The 16,419-nt window shown below is 41.9% G+C and overlaps 1 protein-coding gene across 3 annotated transcripts in view; it reads left to right on the forward strand.

Annotated features, from left to right (window-relative positions):
• CREB5 (cAMP responsive element binding protein 5) overlaps positions 1-16,419 on the forward strand; it is a 255,644-nt gene that overhangs the window by 228,106 nt on the left and 11,119 nt on the right. The gene's annotated exons all lie outside the window — the stretch shown is intronic.

Below are 16,419 nucleotides of genomic sequence, written 5' to 3' on the forward strand. Positions count from 1 at the left end.
TGAGTGAAGATTTCGTTACATCAAAGTATATTCTTATTTGTTTTCCATTAATTTAAACCTCCTGAATCAAAAGGAGGAAAACACCAAAGAAAAATAAATCATAGTAGGTGTAGTATATAGACAAAGATGAGTTTCATTTTTAAATCAAAATGGCTAATAATAATACCCTCTGGAAGCACCTACTGAGATTTGTCTAATTCTAGTTTAAACTGGTATATGCCTAGCTATATATAATTTGGTCTACCCAAGCATGTACCAGTTTATGAAACACTGCTAACATAAATCATTATTATTCCTTTTGTGGGCAAATCCTGTCAGATGCATGTTGCTCATGATAACATTACTTCTTACTCGAAATACAGAGATTTGAATGTCAAAAAGACACATTCATCTGTGCCTTCATGGTTTTCTTTGAAAGTATGAACTTTGAAGACTGGTGAAATTATATTGGATCCTCCTTTAGAAAAAAATAAAGATGTTAAATGAGTGAGATTGTCACTGAGTCTTCCTAAAGTATTTCAGAATGCTGCTATAATGGGAAAAGGATAAGATAAATTTGATGGGAAAGAATTAGGGAAAATTTTAAACAACTTGCAGGGAGTTTTAGCTGTCACTGAATCCCACTGCATTTCCCCCTCCACCTCAAACATAACGTGAAATAAAACAGAGCTTGAGATAGGAAATCTTATTACGGCCTGATTCAGAGCTGCACAGGGCAAAACTGGCTGTAATACTTAAATGTGACACAAACACAAAGCTCAGCTTGCTCTCCTGCGAAGAGCTCTTTGCTAAACTTGCGTATGTGACTCGATGGATGTTGTAGTCTGAGCTGTTTCTGTGATAGGGAGGGAGCAAGGAGGAGGGAAAAAGGAGGTGAGGCGGTTGTAAGGAGCGAGCCTAATCGATCACTGCTATCAGATGCACAGAAAATTAACTACTTTACAATTCACTGGTGTATATAATATGTCATATTCCTCAGCTCCAGAATAAAAAAAAGGTGTAGCACTGCTTCAGTTAGGGCTGAGACTAGCTTACTGTCTCTTTGGCTCACGATCAAGTTCATTTGAACATGTGGAGCTGTTTTTGAATTTTAAAAAAAATTAATTCAGAAAAGTCTTAGTGGGCTGCTTTCAACAATGTTTTTTAAAAGTTGGTAATGTCTAGACTGATTTTGTACATTGCAAAACACATGGAGTGTCCTTCTCTCTGCAAAACCTTCCATGTGATTCATAGATCCTGGACACCCCCCTTAAGAACTGGAGCACTTCAGCTATAGATTTTCACTGTCATAAAGGTGATAAAATGTATTAACCTAAACAAAAATGTCTCTGGCTGGCTTCTGAGAACTCAAACACAACCAGATGCAGTGCTAACCAGCCTCGCTGGCATGGAGTCAGATGAACGGGTCCAGGTTCTCAGCTGACATATATCAGTGTAGCTCCCCTGCAGCCACCCAGCCAGCCATCATCCAGCTGGGAGGGAAGGGCAGGGGAGGGGACTGCCTGCTGCCTGCCTGCCGCACTTCATCTGCTAGCACTGGCTCTAGAGAAAAAACCAAATAAGCAGCAAAAGGTATGGGCTCCTTGCTTAGCTTTTCTGCTCTTTGTGAACAATTTATGAACTGCTTTTTGACCACTCAGCGGTTGTTTATGAACCGGGGAGAGATGAGAGACAAACAACATAAGAAGGGGAAAAAAATACAATCTAATAGCCAGCCACTCAAATTCAGAATAACCTGTCCTGCCAGGTGATGACAGAGTTGCTTCAGACTTTCTCTTGAAGGTACATAGCTTGCAGTACTGGCCAGGGAAAGAGTGCATTTATTAGCAGCTGAGTTAGCAGGGATACCTCATTTAGAAGAGGGAAATCAGAGGGAAAAGTTGTGAGGTTTTTTCTGTCCCAGAAAATGAAGCTCCTTATCAAGTCCATCTTTGTCAGAGCATTGGAGAAGCAGTGCTGACCTAAGAAGGACAGCAGGGCAAAGTACTTCCCTACATACACCCCCAAGCTCCATCTGCAGTCCTATGTACATGTTCTACTTATGTGAATAATTTGCTTAGGTCTGTGGCTTATTATGTGAGAATTATACATTCACTGATTTGTTAGATGAGTTATCATTAGAGTTTTGCTTGTGTGACTTTAACTGCCCAAAGCAAGCATATAGTTAAAAGCTAAAATACGTATGTATTTTCTTTATGCTGTCTGTTCATAGGCATGAGTAGAGTTATTGCCTCTAATGTGGCACAAGAAAGTAGCCCCTTACTGAATCCTGAAGACTCACAATACCATCAGCAGGAATGAGTTAAAGGGAGCAGGACTGTTCCTTGTTTGTAAGCAAGGCAGCCCTTGGACAATGTTTTTGGTTCTGCCACTAAGGGTTTCTATGATATCAGGGCTGAGTTCTACCTCACTGATCTGTAAACTGGATTTCCCATCACATTTAGTGACATTGGGGTCATCTTTTAAAGCAGTGTGAGGTGCAGCAGCACAGACCCATGCAAAGAGTCTGGACAACTTCCACAGTTGGGTCCAGTGTTTGCAAATGCTTTGGGATTCCTGGAAAGCGTGAAGACTTCTTGTTCACTCACAGCAGATTGTGTCACCATTTCCCAGGCCAGTTGCCTCATAGACCTAAATTAACCAAGCAAGTGCTTGGAATATGAAATATTTTAAGTAGCATGAATTGTGCCTGCTATTGGGGAAAACTGATGAACCTTCCAGCAGAGCGAGACTCTGTGACTGCTGGCAGGTTCCCTTCTGCCTGCTCCTATCTGAAGATTGCCACCACCACCTTTCTCACCTAAGTCAGGTCTTTGCTAGATGGGTCTTTATTTTTCTATGGTGCCTGTCTGACATTTGAGTGAGCAGTATGATTACACATTAGTTTATTGAAAACCCAGGCTGTTGTTGTACTACATTAAATCAACACAGGCCTGGAATTATATAGGACATCTTTGCCTTTAAGTTCAATAGTTTAATTTCATGTTATGCTGCCACACGTAACAGATTTTCCTCAATGTAAATGCTTGTTTCTCTTCTTTTTCTGCTCTTGGCAATGCAATACCTGTAAACTTACAGTTTCTTCTTTGGGATGGTTGCTTACGATGACAAGGAGTGAAACATATTGAAACAGTCATGGTTACAATATTTATAGATTCTGAATGCATGCTAAATTAGAAGCAAAGGAGAAGCAAAATTACATTTGTTTTGTAATACTGTACAGTTAGGGCCAGAATCGTAGCTGCCAGCGCATCTGTAAATGTTTTAGCTCATAGCTGAGAATCGGAGCAACATTGCTAAACATGGGTGGATGATACAGTACAGCCCAAGTGTCACCCATTGAACAAAGAACCCCACAGAGAATCAGGCTAGAGTAATTAATGAATCCATTTCGAAAAGTCAGTGCCCTTCAATTAGCCTGAATGTAGCAAAGCAGATGGGATCCCATCCTCCAGGGAGAAAATTGAGAAAGATCCTAAGAAATACTGCATTGGACTGATTTATCTGGGTAATTATAAGCCTCATTTGCACAGAACTGTTCAATATGGCTGCAGCGAGAAAATTAAGAATTTATAAAATGTTGATATGTGGCCTAAACTATCAGTGGTAGTGGAATCATCTGTCAAGCAGGATCTTGGTTCAGAGTATTAAACTAATCATCAGCCAGAAGAGGCTGAAAGGCAAACTTGGCTGTGGAGCTGTTGGGCGGAGGGGGTGTATTTCTAGCGATCCTTTTTGTTAAAGGCTCCTGTGAGCTCATCTGTCTGCAGGGAGACATTCACTGCCATCCTAATTTGATATGTTGTCCTGCCTTGAAACGTCCTACAGGATTTCAGAAAGTGAATGAATGCCTCTAAAGAAACTTAAAGAAAAGAAAATGAAAATTTAAACATGCACGTTTTTTCAAACATCGGGGGGTAGAGGAGCAAAATTAGAAGAGTAATGATAGCAGCATTTGAGAGCATGTACACCCTAGCCTTAGCCCAAAGAGACCCCTCTATCCCTGTCAGCAGTCTCATTTTTAAGTCAAAGCATCACAGGATTTATTTGTATGAATGGGAAGCCGCACAGTGTCTTCTAAGGACTAAATTGGAAGCCGGTACATATATATTGTAACTGTGTTTATGTGTGATAGAAAAGGAAGCCGGGTTGTTTATAGAAGCAGCAAGAGAAAAATAAACACTGTTTATGACAGCATTGAAATCACATAGAAATTATGGTCTGTAGGTTCTAGGGCTGGGGAGGGGTGTTGTCTAAAGGGAAATTGCACTCTAGCATCATGGACTTCCCACATATTTTGTGTTTTTAGAAACACCACAGCTCAGATAGCTCCAAGCAGCATTTTGCACAAAGTTTTCAAAATTCATGGAGCTTCAACAATCAGAAGCCTTGGACTTTTCAACAAATAGGAAAGAAATCTAGTAGTCTTAGATAGGCAGAGCAAAGCAGTAGGTCTCACCATTCTTCCAGTCCTGTGAAATGCTTTCTTAGTTAAGGTAATTTCTCTGCTGTTCCAAGGCCAGTCTTTTCCTCATAAACACCCCCTTTTCTAAGATGACAAATGTTGGTGGGTATCTGGGCAGCATCTTCCTTGCCTTGTCCTTCCCCCTCCAGCAGCTCAGTGCTGTGTTAATGTGTTGGTTTCAACACTATCCCCATTGAACTAGAAATTCAAAGTACATTCATCTGTTTTAATGAATTAAAAAAATCAGCTCTGGGCAGAATGTCAGACATTAGCGAATACTTGTAGGGCAGCAATCTGGTGGCAGCAAAGCCGTGCAGCTCCAGTCGTAAGGCTGCCTTGCACGTTCGCTGGTGTGCATAATGTATCTTACTGTATTTTGTATTTTATATATCCTTTCTTACCTCAGAAGGCCTGAGATAATACAGTGATGAGTGCACTGGCCGGAGTAGCCAGGGCAGGATGTACCCACTCCCAGTTGTCCTCTCAGCCCACCAGCAGGCAGTCTGAGGTTGGCACAGTTTGGCCTGTGACTGCACCTTCTCACCCTCCACTGATAAATAAGCAGACTAATTGAATTAATAAACAGATAGCTCTTTTCCCTGCCAGCTGGAGCGCCATCAAAATGTGTGATACATTATCTGTCAATACTTTAACCGCAGGGAAGAAGTGAAAAAATTAGCTGCCTCAACCTTCCCTCTCTAACTCTTCCCTTTCCCTTTCCCCCATCCACCCAAGCTCCCTGATTTGGTTTGCTTCTACCCTCCTTGCCCCTTTTCTTCTCTCCTTTGGCAGATCTCCAAAGAGAAGTAGTTCTGAGAGAGTAACTCATTTGGCCAGGCCACTAATGGGTTATTAAGGCTGTGGGCAGCAGTGGGAGATGCTGATGTTCCTGTGGCTCACTTGGAAAGAGGGTCAGAGGTTTCAGGAGCATCGGGCACATCTTTGGGGTGTGACTGCCCATGCCTCAGCTGCCAGTGCATAGCAATCTCTTGATTGCCCTTAAATTGTGAACTCCTGTGGCTGCAACAGAAGCCACACATTCCGGGTAACAAGGAGTGCAACCAAACAGGAGGTGGATGCTGCTTAATATCCATCAGTGACAGTAAATATCTTTATCAATGGGATCGAAGGCACCCTCAGCAAGTTGGCAGACAACACCAGGCTGAGTGGTATGTTTGACACACATAAGGGACAGGATGGCATCCAGAGGGACCTGGACAAGCTCGAAAAGTGGGCCCTTGTGAACCTCATGAGGTTCAACAAGGGCAAGTAAAAGGTCCTGATCCTGGATCAGGGTAACCCCCAACATCAGTACAGGCTGGGGCATGAAGGGACTGAGAGTGCCGCTGAGGAGAAAGACTTGGGGCTACTGGTGGATGAAAAACTGGCACGAGCTGATACTGTGTACTTGCAGCCCAGAAGCCAACTGAATCATGGGCTGCATCCAAAGAAGCATGACCAGCAGGTTGAAGGAGGTGATCCTGCCCCTCCGCTCTCGTGAGATCCCTCCTGTAGTACTGCATCCAGCTCTGAGGCCACCAACAAAAGAGGGACGTGGACCTGCTGGAGTGAGTTCAGAGGGGGCCACAAAAACGATCAGAGGGGTGGAACACCTCTCCTATGAGGAAAGGCTGAGAGAGTTGGGGTTGTTCAGCAGGGAGAAGACTCCAGGGAGACCTTATTGCAGCTTACTGTAGTACCTAAAGTGGGCCTGTAAGAAAGATGGAGACAAACCTTTTAGAAGGGCCTGTTGTGATAGGATGAGGGGTAAGAGTTTTAAACTAAGAGGGGAGATTCAGGCTGGATGTGAGGAAGAAATTTTTTACAATGAGGGTGATAAAACACTGGAACAGGTTGCCCAGAGGGGTTGTAGATGCCTCATCCCTGGCATTCAAGGTCACGGTGGACATGGCTCTGAGCAGCCTGGTCTAGTTGAGGATGTCCCTGCTCATTTCAGAGGGGTTGGACTAGATGACCTTTAAAGATCTCTTCCAATCCAAACTATTCTATGGCTCTGTGATTTTGTGTGACAAGGCATCAGGAAGCTTTACTGACTTGCTGGTGTGCCAGTTAAAAGGGGGAACTTCATCATAACCCTTAGTCCTGAATGTCACAGAGGTGGATAGTGCATGAGGCTTTTTTGTTTCAAAAGAGAGGAAACTGATGAGTCAGAAGGGCTCAGTGATTTCCATAATACAGTCAGGATGTCCCTGCCATCACCCCTCGAAGTGCTATTCCCTTTTGGAAATAATAAATATCTATGTGAAGTCCCTCAACAGCCCTGAGTAGCAAGAGACAACAAAGATTTTGTTGCTTCTCACTCTAGGTAGGTAAATAGCTGAAGTTTCTATGGCGTTACCTTGATTTCCAACATATTTGTGTAAGTACTTGTGTGCTTTTGCTGGTCTGGTTTCCCTCACCACATCTCCTCTTAACAATCTTCCTAGTGAGCAATCTGGTAAAGCTTCGCAGTCCTTCTTTTTCTAAAACAGCAAGAAATGGGAGGTGCTTTGGAGTCACTGAGCAGTCTGAGATGGGAATGAGATCACAGCATTAGGTTCTTGTTCAGAACATGGCTTTTTTTTTTCTGGTGCATATGTCAAATGAATCAGACAACGGTGGTGTCAGGAAGATGGATAATGCTGTCAGCAAGGCTGGGAGAGGAGACAGGAAGATGTGTTAAGCATCAAAACAAGATGGTATTTATGCCTTTCTCCCGCACTCAACAGAAGTACACAAGAAATACTAAAAAGGAAGGCAGGGCAATAGCAGCAGCAGCTGGATCCCTGACGTGCTCCTCAGAAGACAAGTCCCTGCTGTAAAGGATGGTGAGCATGGCTGAGTAACGGGTGTGCAGGAATTGCTTGTTCCTGCGATCCTGGCAAGTGGTTCTCGTACATGGGAAGGTGTTTGGGTCCAGCATCACCCTGTCCTTGTGGGGAATGCTCACCCAACACATGACTTATTCTGCCTCCCTCAGGCTGCTGTGGGGACCCTCTACCCTCCTGTTCCCCAGTCAGGGCACTTATGCTGGAATTTGCCCTTAAGTGTTTTTTTTTCTGCCCTCTTTCCCTTGGGCAGGAGGGACAGGGAAGAGTCCACAATCAAGTGAGGCAGGATACTCTTTACCTGTCACTCCAAGCTGGAAAGGAAATCCTGATTGTGTGACAGCCACTGCAACTGCGGGTCTAAGCCAGGCCCCTGACCTGTGCAAATCTGTTCTGTATCCTGTGGTACATGGCATAGGAAAGCCAAATCCAGCTGTCCAGAAACAGCAGGATGAGTCAATGGCTTACCAAGCAGGCAGCATCCTTCCCTTGTTTTTTTGGCTTGCTCTGACATGTTGCTTTGAAAAGCAGTTTTGCCAAAAAATAAGCCTACTATGTGCAAGAGAGTGAGCAGCTGATACACTGCATTTTAATAAGTTATTGCTTGTCAGCCGAGCCATGGGAGGTGTTTGGGGATGCATTCCTAGCCCCGTCAAACACAAAGTAAAACCTATTAGTGTAAATCACAAATGCCAATAAAAAAGAATAGCTGGGGTTTGATTCTTTTATCTTTTGTTCCACGCTGTAGCTATCCTAAAGAGTATTAAAAAATCTTGTGGCACTGATAGAGTAGCTTGCTGGGTATATGGTAGAAGGTTGAGATGTTGCTGTTCCTGGAGCCTCAAGTGGCTTTGAAATTCAATGCGTCTGACCCAAGATACTGCTGTTTAAAAGCAGCTGATACATGTGAGGTGGTGAAAAACAGGGTAGCAACTTGAGCTGTGTACTGATGCAGGGGGATGGCTTCACAGGTGAAAAACAAAGGGGGCACAGTGGAGGGCAGCAGCCTGAGGGATGAATTCAGGGGCAGAATATGGGGGAAGGTGGGAGAGCGTAAGACACCTAGCATGAGGGTGTAAAAGGGCAGTACGTATCAACACTGGTTTAATGAATATTCATTATATTCATGCAGATAACTCTCAGCATAGAATATAGTTATTTTATAACAGTGAAAATTTACGCTAAACGAACCTCTGTTCCCTCTCTTTATGGTTTGTGTCTATGCACTACATGCCATACCTGAGTGCTTGTATTTAAAAAATCACTAGTCACTAGGTTTTCATAGGCAGATAATTGGAAGCTGTTTGTTGAATTAAAATATTATTTTCTTTTCATTCAATTCCAATGCTGGAATTCAGCTTTTAAAAAATGTGAAATAACCCCTAAGAACATTCTTATTTTATATGTCCCCGTACTGCACTTTAAGTTCTAGTCATTTCTTCAGAAAAAAAATATAATAATCCATATTATGGAATATTTGGAATATATATGGAATATATATATGGAATGTTTCAGGAATCACTCAGCTTTAGAAACAAAGGAGGAAAATAACTTCACCTGAAACTACATGGTAATGAGACTACATCTAATTACCTGCATTGAATTCTCCAGTCAGGCCAATAGGCTAATGAACATGAATACTCTTTCACAGAGAGCCCTGGGATCCCTAATGGCTGTAAATGGTCAGGGCTTTGGTTTTACATTTCAGAGTCAGGTTGGTATAATCTTGAAACAAAATATACAAATCAGATCCTCTCCTCTAGACAGCCAGTGTGTGTATGAGTGTGTGTGCATGCGTGCGCACATGTGTGTGTGTGTGCACGCCCTTGAGCACTGCACATCTGGGATAAAATCAAAGCACTTTTAAGTGCACATGTATTCCATTTCTGGCTTGCTGGTAGCCCTTTAAATGTGCTGGGCTTAATCCAGGAAAAAAGAGTATTCAAAAATCACACCAGTGAAGGGAAAAAAAAAAGCTGCCCAAGTTTTATATACTTGGATGGCATTTTTCTTTGAATATGAATGACTTAATCATAATCAGCCTTAGTGAGAGTGGGCGATGAAAGTTCAGAAATCTTCTGACAGGAAAAGACTTTGAACCTGCCTTTCTCATGTCCTTAGTGTGTATATTATGCTTGTGAGAGGGAAAAAGAAAGCAAGCAACTTGCATTCTCGGCAAGAAACTGAAGTCACTCTTTTAAGAGGCTTCAGAGCAGTATTCTGAAGAGAGAGACTTTTGCAGTGCTAATCCCATCTGATCTCTGAGTACAGATTAAAATACCCAAACCCACAGTGTTTCTTCCAGTGTTGGAGAGCTCTGATTTGAGGATTTGCTCCATGTCTGGCTTGTATAGGAAATGCCCAGACTTCGTCTGAAATAGGTTCCCTCTTTTCTCATTTAATACATTCATTGTGTGCTCAAAGACGTATGTATAGCAAGCACTGTACAAGCACTTCCCACTTGCATTGTATTAGAAGATGGGAACATGATTTTAGGAACCTAGTTACCGTGTTTGCTTGCAGGAGTGAGGAAGACCTGAGTTCCAGCCCCTTTGCCAGAGGCTTTGCCAAAGTGTTTTATGACCAATGTGAAGAAAGAGTCCATGGTCTCTCTGCTTGGGAATGAGATGTAATATGGGCGTTAAGAGAGTAGATATGGAAGACAGGCAGTACTGACTCAGGTCCCTCAAGGCCAAGTTTTCCCACTGCCTTGCAGGGTGCTGTTAACACCAAGTGATTTTATTGCCACCTCCTTTTTCTGCATTTTCCATGGGTGACAACCTAACATGCACGGCAATATCCAGTAGATGAATCTGGCAGAGTAACTAAGCAAAAGACTGTCTATTTGGAGAATTAAGATGGTGATTAGGTATGTGCCTGCCTACTGATAGCAGGCAATTAATCCCCAAAGTTTCGGGCATTTTGCTGTCAGAAACCTGCCTCTCCAGGGGTAGGTAGCAGCTAAGTAGCAGCTTTCCTTTTGGACTCCATCACGCAGAGGGGAAATCAGGCAGAAGTTGGTTGTATTTTTTGGATCCTGCCATTGGTATTGTATGTTGAAATTATATGACACCATTTGCCAGTAATAAATCACTTTGCTGTCTGTTGTGTGATTACATAATTAAATATCCCTTGTCTCGAATACGCATGCAGGGATTGACTTAGACTTGGTGGGAATTAGGGGTTTGATTTTTTTGAACTTTACATTTCCTGACTCCTGGGCAAATCAAATCCAGTTGTTTAACACTGCACTGAGAAATGATTCATGCAAGAAATAGTATATAGTAAAAAGCACAAACCATATTTTGACTGTATTTTCTGTCTTGATTATAATTTACTTGTTCATTAAAAAAGTGGGAATTTAGTATTTTTCTATTTCTAATCCTTAAAAAGGTAGTGCAATGCACAAGGATAATGGTGCTCATCTCCTTTACAAGGTGCTTTGAGATGAAGAGAAGGGAATTGCTAGGTGGGGATGGGTTTCTGCTGTCCCTGAAACCATGGCTGTTCTCAATGAAATGCCATCACCAGAAGATGGCAATTCTGGCAGAGTACCCTTGGGCCACCCTGGCTGCAACCTGCATTGGATTACTCAAAATGCAGTCATCAGGAGGAGAGGTGTTGCTGGGACTGAGGTCACCAGCCAGCCTGGCTGCTTGGAGCTCCTTCGTGCCCTGGGTTCAGGGACACTGAAGCAGCCCTTGCATCTGACCCATCCTTGAGCAGCATGATGTCTATTAGCTTTATTGCTGCTGTATTGTTTGCAGTTGATTCTTGCTGCTTTTTGCTGAAGTTTAATTCAGTTTGTGTTTGGAAGGACAAGGGAGCAAATTTGTTGTTTTTATTAGAGGCTAAGCTGCACTGAAGGCTGGATAACGATCCATTGTTCATGTTGTTACAAAATCCAACTAAGTAGGGAAGAAAGCACAAAGGAAGGGAAAAGTATAATTCAGATTTGCCAAACAGCCTGAGAATAATTAGAAGATTAGCAGTTTGGCACTGTTTACTGGCCAGTTGTGAATTAAATGCATCCCCCTTTTCTCTTTACATTAGTGTAATGTGCCACTCTGGCTCTGGATTTCACGTCCTTTGCACACCCCTTAACATGTCATTTGGTCAATATGCAGCACTATATTTTACTGCACCAGAAATGTACGAGTCAGTATTTAATGTGGCATCAGAGACTTCCTAATCACCAGTCTCTGAAATGTGCTCATAAGTATCTGCAGTTATTGCATGGAGATGAATCACCTCCAGTTTGCTTTTATAAATGTGAGTGGAACGTTTGCAAAGAGTGGTTTCTGTTATTTACACTGTGAAATGCTTGTAAGTAGCCAACTATAAAAGACCTGAGTGACATTCGTGCTTAAGCTCTCTCACTGCAGTCATAGTTGGAGGAAAGGATAAAAATCAGTGTGATACTCTGAAATACACTGGCTGAAGTTCTGTTCGCAGATATAGCTGCCACTGGCCTAACTCCTTCTATTCACAAAATCATATCATAGGATCATAGAATGGTTTAGGTTGGAAAGGACCTTAAGACCATCTACTTCCAGGCCCCTGCCATGGGCAGGGACATCTTCCACCAGACCAGGCTGCTCAAAGCCCCATCCAACCTGGCTTTGAACATTTTGAGGGATGGGGTATCTATAGCTTCTCCAGGTAACCTGTTCCAGTATCTCATCACTCTCAATAGAGAATGTCTTCCTTATATCCAATCCAAATCTACCTTCTTTTAGTTTAAAGGCATTACTCGTTGTCCTGTCACTACACGTCCTTGTAAAACTCCCTCTCCATCTTTCTTGTTGGCCCCTTTTAGGTACTGGAAGGCTGCTATTGGGTATAATGCTTAGAGGAGCATAAGCAAAAAAGAAAACCTGACCATTGCAAATGAGAAAACAATTTTAGTGCCATTAGTGAATGCTATGTTTGCCCTGAAGTTTGGCTAGTCAGGATTTTTACCCTGATGTTACTATCTAATTGCATATGTGTGCGGATGCTTGATGTCTGGGGCTTTTCTCTGACTTCTCACTCCTCTCTAGTGTCTTCTTTCCCCTGTGGGAGAACTTATTATACCCCTATATAATAGGGACTAGAATCACAGTGCAAGAAAATATCTTTGAGATCATATTTCATCTGCCTACAGGGTTCTGATAAAATCTCCTGATAAGAATATGCCAGACATTAAGCTGATACTACACTGGTCTTGTCTCTTCTCTAATTTACTAGGATTTGGACATGCAGACCAGAAAGGGAATAGAGTTTTTTTCTGAGTGCATCAATGTGTACTTATTCAGAACAATTCAGTCCTATTAAAAACCAGCAATCCATGTCTGTCCCAACCTAAAATTCAAATGGATTAAATAATAGCTTATTGTTTGATGGAAGCACAGGTAATAACATCTGTAAAACTGGGAGAGATTTTTGTCATTTCTTCACTGAAGAATAAGTGGGAAAAGGTTGTAGTTTATTGTCATATACAGATTATGGTATATAATATAATACAGTATTTACAGCCTGTTGCACTATAAATTTAACACACTATAGATATTATAAATATTTACATACATATGAAAACCCCAAAATTATTTGGGTTTTTCATTGTGGGAAAAGCATCAGCAACCTCCCAATTTGCAGTTTATGGGTTTTTTTCTTCTGACAAACTGAAAAATATGCTGTCTTGTTTACACTAGCAATATGGGAGAAAGAAAGGTGGAGCAAAAGCCATGGCAACCTTGAAATACATATCATGATAGAGAAAACTCAGGAAGCAGCAAGATCCTGAGCTGCATAGGTGTTAGGGAAGCTGATGATACAATTTTACATCATGATCTCAAATGCTTGTAGCCCATTTTTGGCAGACTTAGGGTTTTCCCAAAGATGTTCAGAGACTGAATTGCAATCTATGATGATAAAGGAAATGTCAAGCAATTCACTGCACCATGTCAGGCTTTAGATGGAGGAGGCACTGTGAAAATTGTTTCCAAAAACCCCGATGTTCCAGGTACAATGATAACTTCTTTGAGGTGTTAACTCAGAGTATGTGTGTCAGTTAGGGGGGCTGCAGGGAGCACAACACTCCTACCTGTTGAGCACTAATATCCACTGTTTCTATTTCCTCCTAAGCTTCAAAGGTGAGAATTTATGTGTTCCTGGCTTACTGTAGTAAGATCAAAAGGGAATTTTCTTTATTCACTTGATGAAAGGCAAAGCAGGCCGTTCTCTATGAAAAATCTCTCATGTCTGTGTCACTGACAACCATTAATGGAAACGTCATGATCAAGTCAGCTGTAACTGATGTTGGTCACTTTGATGAAATAGTAATCAATAAGGACCAAAAGCCAGGTAAGACAAGCACCTGCATTTCCTCTTGGCTTGAGGTTGGTGGGGAGTGTTTTGAAAATTGCAGTAAAAAAGGGAGAGAAGAGGAACTGTGCCCTAAGAAACACAGCAGTGAGGTTGGCAAGGATCTGGGGTTTGGTGAGAGCAGACCTGAGTATTGAGCGCTCTGTTTCAGCTCCTGTCTGTGAACTGCCAGGTACCTGGTGAAGTCAGTCACACATTTCCTGAAAAACCGAATGGCGGCAGGATCAGGTCCCAAGTTATCACGTCATTCTAGAAGGGATTTGCTAATGTAGTGAGCCCAGTAAGCTCAATTTTGATGCCGTGGCATTTTATTTGACACTAAACTAAAGCAGCTGTTTGCAATTAGACCACATAAAAAGAACAATAACAAAAATGCAGCCTGCCCTTCCAGCTCTACACATACTCAATGCAAAGAGTTCACCAAGTTCTGGTGCTTTTCCCTCCCTTTGCTCTAACTAAAACATCCCAAACAATTGATCTCGTTGAAGACCAAACAGAAAGAAAATGTTTGTCATTCCCCCAGTGTTTCTGCTGGGCAGGAGCAACTGGTTAATGGAAGATAAATGCTGCTCCAGGTGTGTGTGTGCAGGCACGGCTCTTGCTGCTACAAAGCTGTTCTAAGAACAACGTTAAAAGGAGGCAAGGGCCGGGCGATGGCCGTTACTGTGCTGGGACGGGATGAGTTAGAGAGCTGGTTTCTTACCAGGACTAGGATCCAGGGCAGCTGGCCCACCCTCCCATTGGGAACAGTGAACAAGGAGTTTGTAGAATACACAGTCCAAATGGAAATGACCCCTATTGACTGAAACCAGCTGCATGTCAGACCTCTCACTGTCTCTCTTGATTTGCTATCTCAAATAAATGGATGTGGTAGAAGGGGCTATGGAAAGAAAACAAAATAATTTATTCTCCTTGAAGTTGTGCCACACTAATAAGCCACAGTTTTTACAGCTGAAAAAAAAATGTTTATTCACAGATTAAGTTTTTCCCTCTTTTTTTTTTTTGCTTTGAAAGTCTGCAGTTTAGAATAAGACATGCTGTAGTTCAGCTTCAGAGGTCTCTGACAAATACAGCATGGGTAGAGTTTTTAGGTATTCATCACATAAAACTGATGGCTAATGAGAGCTTGGTTATCTTGCATTTTGATTCAGAAAACAAAGTTAAACCAGCTTTTGTTGGTGCTTTGGCTTAGATCTGTGTGGTGGCTCAACCCCATAAAAAAGGTCTTAGTTTTGAAGAAGAACGATATGCAGAATTATTTGACTTACTCATATGTTGTTTTCAGTATTTTTCCTAATACACTCCTGCGTAACACCAGTTATTCTGAGCATTGTGAGTTGCTGCTTGCTACCAGGGTAGCACTTCAATTTGGAAACATTAAGGGCAACAACTGCTAAAGTCTTCCATGTTACACCCAAGATGAGTTACTGCTACTGATATTAGATTGAGCTCCGTTCTGACTTCAGAGGTAGGGAAAGGCATATTTAACTCCACTGCCATAGTTGCCTCGATTTTGCTTTGAGAAGATCATCAGGTTTTGATGGTCATGGTTTGATAGGCTTTCTTAAGGAAACTTCTTAAAAGTCATCAATCTAGCTATTCTTCACACAAACCGAGGCACTGATGTTTTACAAATGTATCTTTCCTTTATCTTTTTTTTTTCTTAAGTCTTGTTCAGCCAATCGATTGTTAGTGAAATAAACCACCAGATTTGGATTAATGGATCTATTACAGTGTCTCAGTGGAATGATCTTCATAAAGTCTGCAAAAACATGTGGGATACAAAAATCAGAGTATGACACTTTAAATTGACCCTGTTATTTCTCTTTGCCTCCCACAACCTTCTTCTTTTGTTTTGTTTGGGTTTTTGTTTGTTTGTTTGTTTGTTGGGGGCTTTTTCTAGTATTTTTCTTTTTTATTTCTTTGTAAGAATTTGTTTCTTCCTCACTTCCAGGTACACAAACACAATACAGCACCAGCTTTGAACATAGGAGCCTTTACCTTTCCCACTTGCTTTGCAGTGGAGTTGCACAGGCAATAACAGATGATATATTTCAATATAAAGCAGATTGACATTCCCATCTGTATGTTCTGAGTGTGCTGGCATTCATTCTCTTTACTTTAAAGACAAAACCAAAATGCAATTCAATCTGGTCATTGTTTCTCCACTGGCAGATTTTAGCCATGTTGGCTTGTAAGATCTTCTGACTGTCATCTGTGACTGACAGATACAGGGGACATCAGTGAGGTGTCTCTGTACCAGGAGAGCTCACAGCTTTGGGATGACCCTGTAACTGCACTGAAAGGAAACCTTTTTTTTTTCCCCTCTGTATTCCAGCTACAGCTTTAGTACACAGGGGCCCTATCCTGCAGTCCAAAATGTGGCAGCCCTTCCCATTGCCCTCTGGTGGTGTTCAGGGAAAAGTGAACAAATCCCATTGATATTAAGGAGAGTTTTGTCTTTGTCAGGTCTCCGGGGTCCAAACCTGTGACAGTACAAACGTGAGATATACAAAACAGAAGGAGGGATTAGCATGGAATAACAACACAGCAGATGTTTGACCTTACCATCAGAGAAAGAGGATCAGGTTGAGGCCACCCTCATTATTTTCCTGTCTTTTCTGATGAAAGAACAGTTTGGGTGCTAGAATACATTTGAGCCTGAATTTGAAAAACACATCAATGCAGTATATTTATCAATGACTCTCTTAAATAATATCTGCAGTAAAAACAAGACGAGAACTTTGTCTCACTTATATT

Source organism: Pezoporus occidentalis, unplaced genomic scaffold (assembly GCF_034315485.1).
Source record: "Pezoporus occidentalis ecotype Australia unplaced genomic scaffold, CSIRO_AGI_Poc_V1 ctg75, whole genome shotgun sequence".
In the NCBI taxonomy this organism is placed as follows: Eukaryota; Metazoa; Chordata; class Aves; order Psittaciformes; family Psittacidae; genus Pezoporus; species Pezoporus occidentalis.